This window comes from Taudactylus pleione, unplaced genomic scaffold (assembly GCF_031769625.1).
Source record: "Taudactylus pleione unplaced genomic scaffold, aTauple2 ptg000265l, whole genome shotgun sequence".
NCBI lineage: Eukaryota > Metazoa > Chordata > Amphibia > Anura > Myobatrachidae > Taudactylus > Taudactylus pleione.
The window spans coordinates 10,935,140-10,950,606 of NW_028284667.1; the positions used below are offsets into that span (position 1 = coordinate 10,935,140).

Below are 15,467 nucleotides of genomic sequence, written 5' to 3' on the forward strand. Positions count from 1 at the left end.
CTTGTGTACGCACCATTACAATTGGGAACAAAATAGTAAGAAAACAAGACTGGGTAATAACAGATAGACAATGCTGTAGTAGGGCCCTGCTTGTAAGGTTAAAATCTATAAGGCAATAAGAACCTCATCCAGAGTCGGTCGAAGCGGCCGCACGGCTGTACACCACTGATGCTCGCTATACTGCGCATGCGTAAAGTTCGCAATGCGCGTGCGCAAACTAGCCGCTACGATCAGAAATTTCTCTCTCCTTGAACACAGCCAGGTCGGTAGTTTGAGTGAAAAATTGAGGCGTTTGTGGGTGGTAACAGGGGAAGGTGCTTGAAAGCGGGGGAGTGGAGATCCGAACGCAGACATGCCTAATTATGCAAACGGCGTTTTATGGGAGTGCATACGGTTTATGGGAGTGCATAATTAACAAAGTAGCGTCATGGCACATGTGACATGGGAGGTTTTTACACTGACATGATCGTAGAGCTTAAGAGAGGGTATGGTCAACCTTAAGCTCTACGACCAGCTCCGATGGTTCCCGATGGTCTCGATTAATCCTAATATGCCCGTAGATGACGTGTAATGCGTACGAGAAGGGGGCATATTTTTTTGTCTTCCGGCCGCTTCCTCCCCTTGGTCGGCCAGCTACTGATCCGAACTTAGGGACGTAACTTGCGAGTGAATCATTTGCATATCCGGCCCCTTTTCCCGTACGACCGCTTCGACCGACTCTGAATGAGGTCCTAAGTGCTTCATATTGCATATTGGTCCAGCCAGATTGCAGAGGTTCTTGGTGGTCTGTATGATCCCGTCACACAGGGCCTTACATGCACCTGTGATGGCCCAAATTAATTGATTGAGAAACTGCCATTCTGTGTATAACTGTACTAAAACGTAGATATGGGATCAGTAGTTGGAGGGTATGCTGATCCTTGTAGTGCCATATTGGAGGAATCTGGGGTGCCTCCAGGTGAGTTAGCTCTCAATTTAAAAATATATAAATGTATGACCCATTTTAGGTGCTATTATGATGTAGCATAGGTCCACCAGAGCAGAGACGCCTTGCTGTGACTGGAGGCTTACCGTATTTTTGCAAATGTATATAACTGAGATACCTGCTTTGCTATTATCATGTAGGATGTTAATCTCATTTTCTGGTTGATTGCAGTGTGCTTGGGAAACTTGTTTTTTTTTTCTTGTCTAGATTAGCCCCTCCCTTACATGTACCTGTGAAGGCCCAATAAATTGATTGAGCAACTGTCATTCTATGTATTACTGACCTTAAAATAAGAAGCAAAATCTTTGGTTTGAGCAGAGATGAGTAGATTGGAAATATGTTTGTTTGGCAGTGTGCAGAACCTTTCAATAGGAGTGGTAGATAATCTTATACAATATGTGAGGATGCCACTTGGAGTACAATATTTACACCATTGACATTGTAGGTGTCTTGTTACTTTATAATGCCATTGTTGACATCTAATGCTGGGTACACACTGACAGATACATTGGCTGATCAATTGATCAGCCAATATATCTGCTGCCCGTCGGCCAGTGTGTACTCGCGATATATTTCGGTGAACTGCGTCGTTCACCGACATATCGCATTGGCTGTGCTGCGCAGACGATGGACAGATATGTCTGCAGATATATCTGTCCATCGGCAAGTGTGTACGGGCGGTCGAGAGACCGCCCGTACACACACAGTGGCAGCCTCAAGGAGGGGGGTAGGACACACCCCCGACACGCCCACCGGCTGCCGGGTCCAGGCCCCCATCGCCGGGACCCGAGGGCACAAGCAAATGATGGCCGTTCAGTGTGTATGAACGACCATCTGCAGATATATCTGCAGATCACTCGATCTGCAGATATATCTATCAGGTGTGTACCCACCTTAAGTCTATGTGGAGTGTGATGGGTAGCTGGAGCTGCGTCATTGAGGGCTATTTCTTGAGTTAAGGGTCTAATACCACAATCTCAGAAGAAGTGAATGCAGAAATGAGAGTAGTTGTTGCAGAGAGGTGGACAGTTGTTGAAAAATGATAGCGTTAATGTTTCTGCGGGTTAGAGGAGGCTTGGTAGATTTCAGTGACCCTGAGCTTGAAGTAATGGAGTAGAGTGTGCAGGTGATAAGGTTGTGATCTGACAGAGGGAAAGGAGCGTTCATGAATTCAAAAACTGAGCAGAGTCTGAAAACAAGATCAAGGCATTGACCATCCAGTTGTTGTGGCGCAGGTGGACGATAGATTACAGCAATGTGCAGAGATAGTGGAATGAAAATCCTGATAGAATGTACTTCAATTGAAATAAATGTAAGTGATGGAGATTGTGGTAGAACTGTAAATGTGCAATATTGGGACATTAATATTCCGGCCCTTGAGCTTTTGATGTTAGGAATTCCTTAGTTTGCTGTGCCAATTCTTCTATTGTCCAATCTGCCGCAGAGTCTCTAATGCAGGCCTGCCATCCTGTGGCTCTCCAGCTGTAGTGAAACTGCAAGTCCCAGCATGCCTTGCCACAGTTTTGCTATTAGGGAATGCTAAAACTCTGGCAAGGCATGCTGGGACTTGCAGTTTCACAACAGCTGGAGAGCCACAGTTTGCCCAGGCCTGCTCTAATGTATCATTTTACTTTAAGAAATTTAATACTTTTGGATCAAGAGCTTATGTTGTGCTAGTGATTGAAAGGATTCAGAGGCACTTATTGTAAATTACATGCTATCCACATAATCCTTCATTTGTGGTATTTGTGTGGCAATCCTATGTTTTCTAAGTCCTCTGGCCAGGTGCCTCCGACCGGTATGTGTTTGGCATCCCAGCGGTCTGGATGCCGATGCTCCCATTACTGGCGCCGAAATCCCGACGCCGTTCAGAAACCTGGCGTCTTCATCCCGACAGCCGGGATACCGAAGGTAAGTATCGGGGAGTTAGGGGGGCTAGGTTTAGGTTGCGGCATTAGGGTTAGGCACTAGGGAGAGGGTTAGGCACTAAGGGGGAGGGTTAGGTACCGGAGAGGGAGAGGATAGGTCAGGCACTAGGGGAGAGGTTAGAGTTAGGCACCAAAAAGGGGGGTTTGGGGTAGGGAGAGGGGGAGGGTTAGCATACCGATGAACAAGTGTCTGTATGTTAATCCTTTTGAGATGCCGGCATCGGGATCTCGTGCACCGGGATCTAATACCAATTCCCTCCCACCCTTATGCCTTGCTTATAAATTGTAAACCTGTGATAAAACCACAAATCTATACGCAAGTGCCTCTATATGGGTGCAAACTTATTTCCTTAGGTCAGTAAACTCATGTATATCTTAATGATTTGTGAAAATGTTTTAGAGCCCTCAAATGGGATAGTGTGAAATCTAACTTTGGAACTTTTCCTTCTGTGTTATGTCCCAAAAGATGCAGGTGTCCTTGTATTACCACTTATCGCCTTCCACACTTCAACAGTTTGGTTGGAGCTATTTATATATTTGATTACTTCCTTGAATTTATTTTTTAACCCCTATATCCTCTAAAAGGCAACCTCTCGTTGCTGATCATGGCACTGAATATGGATATACTGCTTTGTTTCAACTATACTAGTGAAGTGAAGGAGGCAGCCTCATTGTGCCCCATTGCTTCGTCCAGCACTTATACAATTAAATTTAATTTAATGATCACAACCATATCCCAACAAAAGATTGGAGTACTAACTTTGTTTATACATGCTGTTTCTCCATAAAGCTGTCGTGGCAAGAAGCCCCTAGAGTGATGACAACATATTTTTGGTCTGGAAAGTTTGAAGTGATTTAACATAATGAAATACTTCTTTCCATTTCAAGAAGAGTGATAGGACAGATCCATGGAATAGTCTCCAAGCAGAATTAAAAAATGTAAGCGACTGTGTTGACTTACAGCTTGGGGTTCTCATACTGCTGCAATTAAAAATCAGGACTCATGGGGTGCTACCTTAATTTGTGATCACCATAAACTCAACACAGAACTTCGTTTTAGATCCAAAATAAAATATTAAAGGTATATATAGAATATTTCAGTATGTCGTGTTTGTTTGGGTACATTTTTTGGGGGTGTAAAAAGAGGGGGAGCACTCTCTGGGAAAACGTAGTCTTGTGAGCCTTATAACAATAAAAAATGTATGTCATTGAAATTCCCCACTCTACCAGTAAATTAAACTCTACACCCAAATAGACACATCAATTTGTCCTTCTATTTCATAAACATGTGGTTTTATATATACCTTAAGAAGCTGTTCTGTTTTTATATTTACATGTGGTAATTTAACATATCCAACTCACCATATGGTAAAATCTAGCATTATCTGACAGCACCACAAAGCTTTCAAGAGGTTAGTAAAAGCTTTGTTAGAGGTTAGTCTGATAGATTTGTGACTCCATGTTGACACAATTCTCCATGTGTAGTCTTTAAAACCACTAACTTGGCAATGCTGTTTGTTTTAGATAAATAATGTGTCTTTGTTAATGTATCACAACTATGGCTTTGCAAGAGTTCTCATAAGTACTACTTTTGATTTTGTTTAGGATAAAAAAATTAAGATCATCAATTACTTAACTTCCTGTTGTTCCTATACAGAACAGGGAAGAATCTAGACATTTCTTTTAGGGGGGGACGGTTTAAGTATTAATCCTGACTCCTCCACTCTTTACTTATTCCTCCTCCCACTTTCAGTCCTGGCTCCTCCTATTTTCAGGCAGTAACCTCATAGTTTTGCATCCATTCCATCCATCCATTCCATCATAGCTTTACATCCATTCCTATCTCCATTCATTATTAATCTTTTCACTTCTATCTTGTCCCTTGTCTTTATGACCCATTCTAAGCACTCTCTGTTCAATGTACTAACCCATAACCCATATAGTGTATGCCTCTTGAGAGCCTGCCTCTGATGATTTCTGTACTGTATGGACACAGGTATACTAGGAGAGCAAGTCCACAACACTACTATGGACTCCATTTGTTAATGATCACACTTGCCATGCGATCTGGGCATGACATTACCTCCCATGATAGGATTGCAAGGTGGGATCATAGTGCCCGGATGTATCATCCAGCACATACAAGGACACGGGTCCCAGAAGGAGCCCATCCCTGCGATGTGCCCAGTTAGCTGTCGAGGCTGCTGCACATGCATAGTCCCGCTGACTGCACATGTGCAGCCGCCATTGCCAGGGGAGGGTTCCGGGGGAACCCTCTGCTGGCTGGTTATGCGCGGAACAGCAGCTAGCGCCATCTTCATCGCATTCTGGATGTTATTAAATTTGGCATCATCACATCCTCTATAGAAACCTATGGGGGATGTGGCTGCCTGCGGGAATGGAGGGATTGCAGTAGGTATCTGAGATGCCTGCTGCGGTCTCTCCTTCATACATCCGGGTGTAACTTCATATTTGCAGTTACCCCCTGAAAATGAGTGTTTTCGGGGATATTGCCGCAAATATAGAATGATAAATGGGCCCCTATGAATGGAGTAGGATACATCTCACTGACTGACTGACTGACTGACTGACAGGGCAGGAGGTACTGTAGACACAGAAATTATCCAGCCAGGCATTAATAGCAATAAAAGAGGTCTCCAAATGTGATAGGCTGTTTCTCCCTCCAAGCACAACACTAAGAGCCATGCTGGAGCTATTAGCAGCACAGCATACAGTGTGACCGGGTGACAGGGCTGCTCTCACAGCATACAGTGTGACCGGGCTGCTCTCACACAGCATAGTGTGACAGGGTGACAGGGCTACTCTCACACAGCATACAGTGCGACAGGGTAACAGGACTGCTCTCACACAGCATACAGTGCGACAGGGTAACAGGACTGCTCTCACACAGCATAGTGTGACAGGGCTACTCTCACACAGCATACAGTGTGACAGGGTAACAGGACTGCTCTCACCCAGCATAGTGTGACAGGGCTACTCTCACACAGCATACAGTGTGACAGGGTATGACAGGGTAACAGGACTGCTCTCACACAGCATAGTGTGACAGCGTGACAGGGCTGCTCTCACACAGCATACAGAGTGACAGGGTAACAGGACTGCTCTCACACAGCATAGTGTGACAGGGCTACTCTCACACAGCATACAGTGTGACAGGGTAACAGGACTGTTCTCACACAGCACAGTGTGACAGGGCTACTCTCACACAGCATACAGAGTGACAGGGTAACAGGACTGCTCTCACACAGCATAGTGTGACAGGGCTACTCTCACACAGCATACAGTGTGACAGGGTAACAGGACTGTTCTCACACAGCATACAGAGTGACAGGGTAACAGGACTGCTCTCACACAGCTTAGTGTGACAGGGCTACTCTCACACAGCATACAGTGTGACAGGGTAACAGGACTGTACTCACACAGCATACAGAGTGACAGGGTAACAGGACTGCTCTCACACAACATAGTGTGACAGGGCTACTCTCATACAGCATACAGTGTGACAGGGTAAGAGGACTGCTCTCACACAGCATAGTGTGACAGCGTGACAGGGCTGCTCTCACACAGCATAGGGAGTGACCAGGTGACAGGGCTGCTCTCACACAGCATACAGTGCGACAGGGCTGCTCTCCAGATTATTAGCCTCATTTATCAACGAGTTTATCACTCAAAACTAGTGATAAGTATCACTTTTTATGATAAATGGTGCTCAGCCAATCAGCTCCCAACTGTCATTTTTCTAACAGTTGGGAGCTGATTGGCTGAGCACCATTTATCATAAAAAATTATACTTATCACTAGTTTTGAGTGATAGGACCTCATTGATAAATGAGGCCCTATCTTCTCGGGTTACTGACCAGTGTGCTAGGCTACAGGGGCTCTACCAGGAACTTTCCCTCCATCCATGTCTCCTCAACCATCCCCCAGTGCTCAGCCCGTAATGTAGCAGCCATGGGTTCTCTGACTTCTCCTGCTGCTTGCAATGCCTCATGGAATTTTGTAGTTTATCTCTTACTGTTCAGAGTCTGAGCAGTACAAATCCCATATCACCCCTCCTTCTCAGGCCGCCTGGATACTGTGCCTCAGGCTGACCGCTGACTGCCTGCCTGCTTGTGACTGGCGCGGCCTGGTGTCGGCTCCTTCCCACAGCTTACAGCATGCCTGGCTCTGCTCTCCCAGAGCTGTGCTGATACAGGTCAGGATCAGTAGGTGGGCAGAGATGGGGCTGTAATTTTATGGGGGGCGATCACTCTTATCGCCCCCCTCTGGATCCGTCACTGATACTGAACCCCATTTTTTCACTTTATTCATTAAAAAACATTACATATCCACTTCTACATATATAATTCTAACCATAATCATCCTAACCACAATCATCATCATAGTTTATAAAGCGGTACAAGACTCCAAAGCAAGCCGGTATAATGGGAGAATAAATCATACACTTAAACAGGACAAGAACACAAGATTGATAGGAAAAGTACATACATGAGACAGAGGATGACTGCTTATGAGAGCTTACAATCTAATGAGGATGTATTCAATTTAGGGATGTGCAGACTCTGATTTACTCGGTTCTTATCGCTACTTTACCGCAAGTTCGGATTTATTATATTGGCTATCCAAAACACATGATAGGCGATAGCCACTAAAATGCCGTTTTGAGATCCGAGTAAATCCGAGCCTGCATATCCCTAAATCAATTATGCCTTCACTTGTACTTTTTAATTAATTCTAAATAGTATATTTTATAAGATAACCAATAAAACAATAATTGCTTTTGCCTTTTCCAAGATGTACGTCCTTTTGTATCCCCACCCTATAAATACTTTCTGAAAACTAAAACAAAAGATTTAAAAAAACAATAAGAAGAGAGACTATTCAATAAATAAAAAGCAGTAAGTTGCCATTCAGTTTACATAATAATCACCTGGGATTGTAAAATCACTGCTGATTGTGCGTGTGCACCTTGATTTCCACTAAATTACAAAGCTTTATGGAGCAAGATGGCAATCTTTGTGGTGGAGACGTTTGCATCAGCTGATGAATAATGCAACTTCTGCACATCAGGATCTTGAATTTAGTTCCAGCCCAGGAAATATATGTTGTTTATACTCTTTAGAAGAGTTCTAAGACTTCCTTACTTGTCAAGTGCAAAATTGCAACCTACTTGAAATTAAATTCAGACTTGCCAGGTCTGGGTGAAGAACTGGTTCCCAGACTAGTCCCAGATATAACCGATCCGACTGGATTGGCAGAGGCCAGGGTTCCACTGGCAACATCTTGTGAGCAACTGGGAACCAGGAGCTTCTTTGCCAAGATAGTAGAATTGATACTACCTCTGCTGTTTCTCAGTGATTTTTTCCTTTAGCTGCGAGACAACCCCTATCGATACACTTGATTTCATAGCTTTCATCATTATCAGTGCACATTTGCACCAGCCCTACCCTTGCCTGGAAAACTCTGCATAGCCTGCAGTTGCACCCATATGACCTCATTGAACTTAGGGCCTGATTCAGACCCACTCGCGAGCGGCTGTCCGCTCGCAAGTGGGTCGATGGTCTGCACTGCGCATGCGCACGACGGAGGGAGCTCCGTCGTGCGCATGCGCGCGACGCGACGAGCGAAGGACTTTCCTTCGCTCGTAGTGTCTGATCAAAGGGGGCGTGCTGTCGATGTTGATTGACAGCACGCCCCCGTTGGTGGGCGTGCCGGGGGCGTGCCTGCCAGACGGAGGAGTTCCCAAGGGAACGCCTACCGTCAGAAGCCGGCCCCACTGACATCACTAGTGATGTCAGTGGGAGTGATTTTGGCTCTGATAGAGCCAAAATCACTCCTGGCCTTGCGGTTGAGAAACTCAACCGCAAGCTTCTGCTTGTCGCGATGGTCAAGACCATCGCGACCATCATCCTGCTCGCTCGTATATGCTGTGGGTGGTGACCCACAGCTATACGAGCGTCCAGGAGGACGCTCCATATTTATGGAGGTGGGCCCTGATTCAGAGCGAGCGCTCTGGTCAGAGCGTCCGGCTCTGAATCAGGGCCTTAGTCTATGTGAGAATTTCCTATTGCTACCTAGTTAGCCCCTCCAGCCGCAATTGAAGATGTGACTGAGTTGCGTACAACTCAAAAGCACTTGTAGTTTGGTATTTCTGACTCTAAAGCATATGCAGTGCGAAAACTGCAAAATACGTCTGTAAAACCTACTTGCGTTCAACTCTGCATCACCCCCTTGATGTTTTTAAGTTAATTAAAGAGTAGTCCATTTGTATTTATAGTGTGTTGTTTGTTTGCAGTGTCAAAGACTCCAATGTTACACTGAACCCTGTGCTAATGATTCATTTAGTCCTGCATGATTCTTGCGTATCTCTGATCTTTTGTTCTTATTATGTAGTATACAATGACCATAAATCATTATTATTTCCTGCAGACTCATTTGAGGTTAAATAATTTATTTGACTTCTTTGTGTCACTCATAGATTTTACTTAACCCACTAGTAACAATGAATATTCCATACCGATATGCCACCATTGTTTAATGATGTTTTCATCTTTCTTTTTTTTTTTAAACAGTATATCACTGGTTTCTGTCTAATTAACGTTAGTCGCTTGTTTTTCTTAGGACATTTTCTTGTTTCATTTAAAAGCTGTGGCTCTATACTGTTTCACTTTTTCGTGTGCCAAATTCAACAAAAACAAAGAAAGATGAAAGACTTGGTGAACCAAACTGACTGGCTAAAGATAAATGAAACATTGTTCACTGTTTTGATTTAATCATTTATCTGAATCCTTCAGCTCGTCGTCTGTGAGAAGGGCAATGGAGATATCCATGACTTCCTTGAAAACACCAGAATATGTCACGTCTGGGCCATGTGTTTTTAGTTTGTTGTGTCTTTTATATTAAAAGGTAAATTCTTAGTAAAGTTGTACGGGAGTCTTTGGTGGTGGGTGCAATGCTGAGGTAAGTGAGTAAGGTTTTTGCAAAGCATTATTATGAATATAAATATATATATATATATATATATATATATATATTAATATATATATAAAATCTCCAATGAAATCCTGCACTCACATCAAAAAAGGTTCATCCATGGGGTGCTTCCAAGATCAGATTTTTACACTGATCCAATTAGATATCCACTTTTAATCCAGTCTCCTAGATAGGAGCACTCGCCAATAACAACAATAAGAATCTCTAATGAATCCAGAAAAAGTCATAATTTATTCTTCAAAGTTAGAAAATGTTGTCCACACTTAGCCATATATTCAGTGTTGTCGACGTTTCGGTTCAAAATTTGAACCTTTCTCAAGACTGGCACAAAATGTACATAGTGCTAAACGCACACAATTGTGTATTACATCTAAAAAATAAATGAAAAAAGAAAAAAATCAATCTTTTGAAATAAAATATATACCAAAAGAATATAACAGAAAATAATATATCACAGTGATGCTATCAGGCTCTATATAGCTTCATAGAAAACAATTCATGTAGACAAATAAACCCACTATAAATACAGAAACCAAATGAAAATATATTGCATGTATGAAGAGACACCCCTTCTTTATATCACATAGAGCTGGACTGTGATAGAATGTCTATTGGTCCTATAACCAATCACGACTAACGCCATGCTCATAATATGGAGGTAAATCATCCAATATAGTAACCTGAATCCATATAAAATATAATAAACAGAGCCCGCGGGGGGCTCAAATACCCATCCCAGCGGAAGTGACTGCCACGTGACTTCCCCGATCACCTGGTCTCAGCCGGACCAGGTGCAACAAAAATTAGTGCCCTCCGCATCTGGCTGGAAGCGTCCTATAGCAACACGCTGGACGCTTCCAGCCGGATGCGGAGGGCACTATTTTTTTGTTTATTAGTGTATGCACACGCGTGCACCCCGTTGTCCCGGATGATCGCCAGTGACCTGGATCCCACATGGCTATGTATGGTACACATATGAACTGGGTAAGTGTTGCACGCTTATCTGGTTAGGATTGCTGCAGTGAGAAGTCACTGCAGCAGTGACTCTGCATCTGGGGGCATGCTAGTAGAGTTATGTATGAGACATTGTTGTCTCCCTGTTCCCTGGTGATCATGTTATATGGAACTATGGTTTAACAATATTGCTGCATGGGTATATTTTATATGGATTCAGGTTACTATATTGGATGATTTACCTCCATATTATGAGCATGGCGTTAGTCGTGATTGGTTATAGGATCAATAGACATTCTATCACAGTCCAGCTCTATATGATATAAAGAAGGGGTGTCTCTTCATACATGAAATATATTTTCATTTGGTGTCTGTATTTATAGTGGGTTTACATGAATTGTTTTCTATGAAGCTATATAGAGCCTGATAGACAGCATCACTGTGATATATTATTTTCTGTTATATTCTTTTGGAATATATTTTATTTCAAAAGATTGATTTTTTTTTTCTTTTTTCATTTATTTTTTAGATGTAATACACAATTGTGTGCGTTTAGCACTATGAGCATTATGTACATTTTGTGCCAGTCTTGAGAAAGGTTCAAATTTTGAACCGAAACGTCGACAACACTGAATATATGGCTAAGTGTGGACAACATTTTCTAACTTTGAAGAATAAATTATGACTTTTTTTGGATTCATTAGAGATTCTTATTGTTGTTATTGGTGAGAGCTCCTATCTAGGAGACTGGATTAAAAGTGGATGTATATATATACATATATGTGTGTGTGTGTGTGTGTGTGTGTGTGTGTGTGTGTATATATATATATATATTTATGTGTGTGTGTATATATGTGTATATATATATATATATATATATATATATATGTATATATATATATATATATATATATATATATATATATGTATATATATATTACACTACCAGTCAAAAGTTTTAGAACATCCCAATTTTTCCAGTTTTTATTGATGCAGTTTAGTTTCTCAATGTACTCTAAAATTAAAGCATAGAAGAAATAGACAATTTGAGATAAAAGATAAATCATAGAATCATTTTGTTTAACAAAATGTAATTGAAATCTTTTACTTATCATAGTAGCCACATTTTGCAGATATAACCGACGAACACACTTGTGGCGTTCTTTCTACAGTATAAATCAAATATTGTTCGGGTAGTTCTTACCAACACTGTTGTAGAAGTTCCCACAAATGTCTCGCACTTGTAGGTAGCTTTGTTTTCACTCTGTCCAATTCATCCACAACCAACTTGATGGAAGTTTAAGTATGGAGACTGTGTTGGTTTCCATGATTTGAAACCTACTTACTTGTCCTTTACCTTAAAGCAGGGGCGTATTTATAATGAGTGCACACCCTGCACTCATATGTTTTAATACTTACTTCTCCAAAGTCCCGTGTCAGGCTGTAGTGCTTGACAAAACACCTGAAAAATGGGCACCACTGCCATTTTTCCATCGCTGTGCGCACTAGGGCAATCGCTGGGTAAATGGTGTTGCCGCGCAGTAGAGTTTACTGCGGTGGTAACGTGGCCGGCCGCCGGGAAGAGAGGCGGGAATGCACATGGGCCCCCTCCTCTCTTAAGACGCCTCTGCCTTAAAGGTCGTTCTGACATAGCCTGGAGGTATATTGGGCTCATTATCTTGTTGTAGGATGAACTCTTGACCAACTAGGCATAGTCCATAGTGTATTGCATGGCGCTGCAAAATGCTGTGGTAGCCTTTTTTATTCAGTGTTCCAGTCACTTTGTGCAAGTCACCGATTTGGAATCCATCAAACCAGCCCCAGACCATCAGGCTTCCTCCTCCATGTTTTATAGTTTGTGTCACGGGTTTATTTACACGGTGCTTCCCGACATATTTAAACCTGGAATTTAAAAGGGCAATACTTTTGGTGTTTTGCTTTTATAAGCATTACCCTTTTAAATTTTGGGCTTAAACACGATTCTACAAATCACACACTGAGGAACCATGCTTTAGCCAAATCAGTGGTGTACAAAAACCCTGCATGATAAATCAAAGATTTAAAATTCATCAGTCCATGAGACCTTCGTCCAGTCTACAGTAGTAGACTGAAAATGTTGGTGCCTCATTACCCGGGTAAGCCTCTTTTTCACTACTACAAAACCGCTGTCCGTTCTTTCCTCATTACTTGTTCCCTGAAAAAGGCATTTTTATAGCTCTAAATTTTGCATTATTTATCAGCTTTTCCTAACCTAAACATTTTTAACCCCTTGCAGGTCATAGGTACCTTTTTATACTATTTCAGGTTATTCACTGGACTTAAATTGCTTGTATTCCTATAGAAACTGTAAAAATGGAGGTGTTTTGACCACTATTGTGTGCCTTGATAGATGTCTGCCCACTGTTCCTTCACAACGAACGCTGCTGCTCAGTCACAATTCAAACCTTTCTCGCTGCTCCGTCCCGTTCCTATACTTAATGTGTTCCTGGTGGCACATTCATCCTCCACCCTCCTTCCAATTTACTGCTGTGTGTATGTATGTACAACTGCACTGTTAGCTCATTCGAAAGGAAGCACTAAATTGGCATAAGTTGCAACCTAGTAAATGAGTAAACCCCTAAATCTAGATGCTATCAACTTTGTGAATAGGTAAGGCTTTCCAGCATGTTATTTGATTTTTCGGGGACTCTAGCTGATTAAAAAAAAAAAGTAACAATTAATAATTACAAAAAAACCCATATATATTACATAGACAAACACTGTTCAAAGTGATTTCCTTATATTTATTAATCATATGCTTAGTTAAAATAGCTATTTACATTATGGGATAAATAAGGTGTGAGAAAATGAACATGTGCACTAATGTCATACAATTTAATCTTGGGTAGAATTCTGGAAAAGTGTTTGTTTACGGTTATTTCCTGTTAAAATTTATTACATGTCACTATTATATTGTATAAAATGTCATTCCTTTTTCTTATTTTTAATTGTTATAAATGCGCCTACAATGTACACCTGAAAGGTGCAATAGATGTTCTATTGACTGTATATACTGTATATGCTGTGGCCCGACATCTGTACATTAAGCATCTCATCCTTCAGTAAGGCAAATGCACTGGAAACCCTGTAAGACTTAAATGTTGTGTTTTCCAAAAACAAAAATTTGATTTTGCATGTGGGATTAATATGGGTTCAAAAGTACTGTGTATTATTGGCACTGTGTATTATTTTGCATAATCGCCTTGACTAAATACTTGCCTACTCTCCCGGAACAGCCAGGAGGCTCCTGAATATCGTATCATAGGATCAACCCGACGGACGGGTTGATCCTATGACTAAGCTAACTAAGCGAAATGCGCGTCAGGGAGACACACTCTGACTGTTTGCCAGCGTGTATAATATGTTTGTCTAACACTCTCCATAATGAAATGTACCACCATGTGCATTGATTGATTGTGACCCGATGCTTGCAATAAGAATAATATCTCTATAAGCTAACGGTTTAGATCCCCAACAACATAAATGTGATGAATGAGAAGGAATGAATTAGTATCGGACCAGACGCTGTGATAGTTACAGTCACAGCGATGTCTGTTTGCTGAGTGGATTAGAATAGAAACAACTAATGTTACAACTTCAATGATTGATTCTCCTCTCCTCTATTTTTCAATAAATAGTAACTGTTACCTTAACCACAATATCTGGTTTGTAATCCCCTTCATGTTTGATACTGGGATTCAGATACAACCCTGATAGTTAATCATTGTAACACATTATCTTCTGAGACAAATAATTTTTATAACGGCTGTGTGAAGGTATATGAATTCTGATAAATCAATGATACTTGGCAATAAATTAATTTTTTACACAGATAAAAGCCAGCGATAACCGTTATTAAATAAATTTCTCAGCCTCCGATATTTCATTCCACTAATTGGATAATAATGGGGATGATACAAACCTATAGCTTTAAATAATATCATTTACAATAGAACATTGTGGTCACTTGATTTACTATTTATTGTGATTAACAAACCCTAATAAGAGGACCCTCTATAGGGGAACAGTAATTGCAACTAAGCCATGTGGTACCTTGTAAACAATAGCAAATCCTACTTCATATATATAGATGTTAATATGGAGAATTTATACTAATATAATTATGGTTAGCAACATATTTGATTTTAATTTTCACTTTCACTAATTGTATGTTATTTATGTGTTTAATATTTCGCTGGTAATATTTTAATTTAATTATTAAGTTATATTTTAGATAACTGTCAGACGCCCATATTTATGTAATATTACATGATATGTTTTGATGCTCATGAGTGCCCCATATAGGAATACTTTGTTCTTCTTTTTTCTATATACTTACCCTATTCCTGGGTGCACCTCCCCACTACAAGAAATAAAATTAGAAATATATTAAACCTAATATTGAATATTAGGCAATAAGGGAAGGGCTATTTCAATTCTTACGTCTATGCGGGTGTTGTTTGTGTTTTGTGCATCTTATGGTGCTCCAGGCCACCCAGAAGAGTGGGCAAGTCTGAGTCAAGGTGATCTTATTAAAAAACAAAGGT

At 41.3% G+C, this 15,467-nt stretch overlaps 2 protein-coding genes across 2 annotated transcripts in view; one reads left to right on the forward strand and one right to left on the reverse strand.

Moving 5' to 3' along the window:
• The window catches only part of ARHGAP6 (Rho GTPase activating protein 6), a 295,952-nt gene that overhangs the window by 21,205 nt on the left and 259,280 nt on the right, over positions 1-15,467 (forward strand). The window lies entirely within an intron of this gene.
• Positions 1-15,467, reverse strand: part of AMELX (amelogenin X-linked) — a 129,739-nt gene that overhangs the window by 12,882 nt on the left and 101,390 nt on the right. The gene's annotated exons all lie outside the window — the stretch shown is intronic.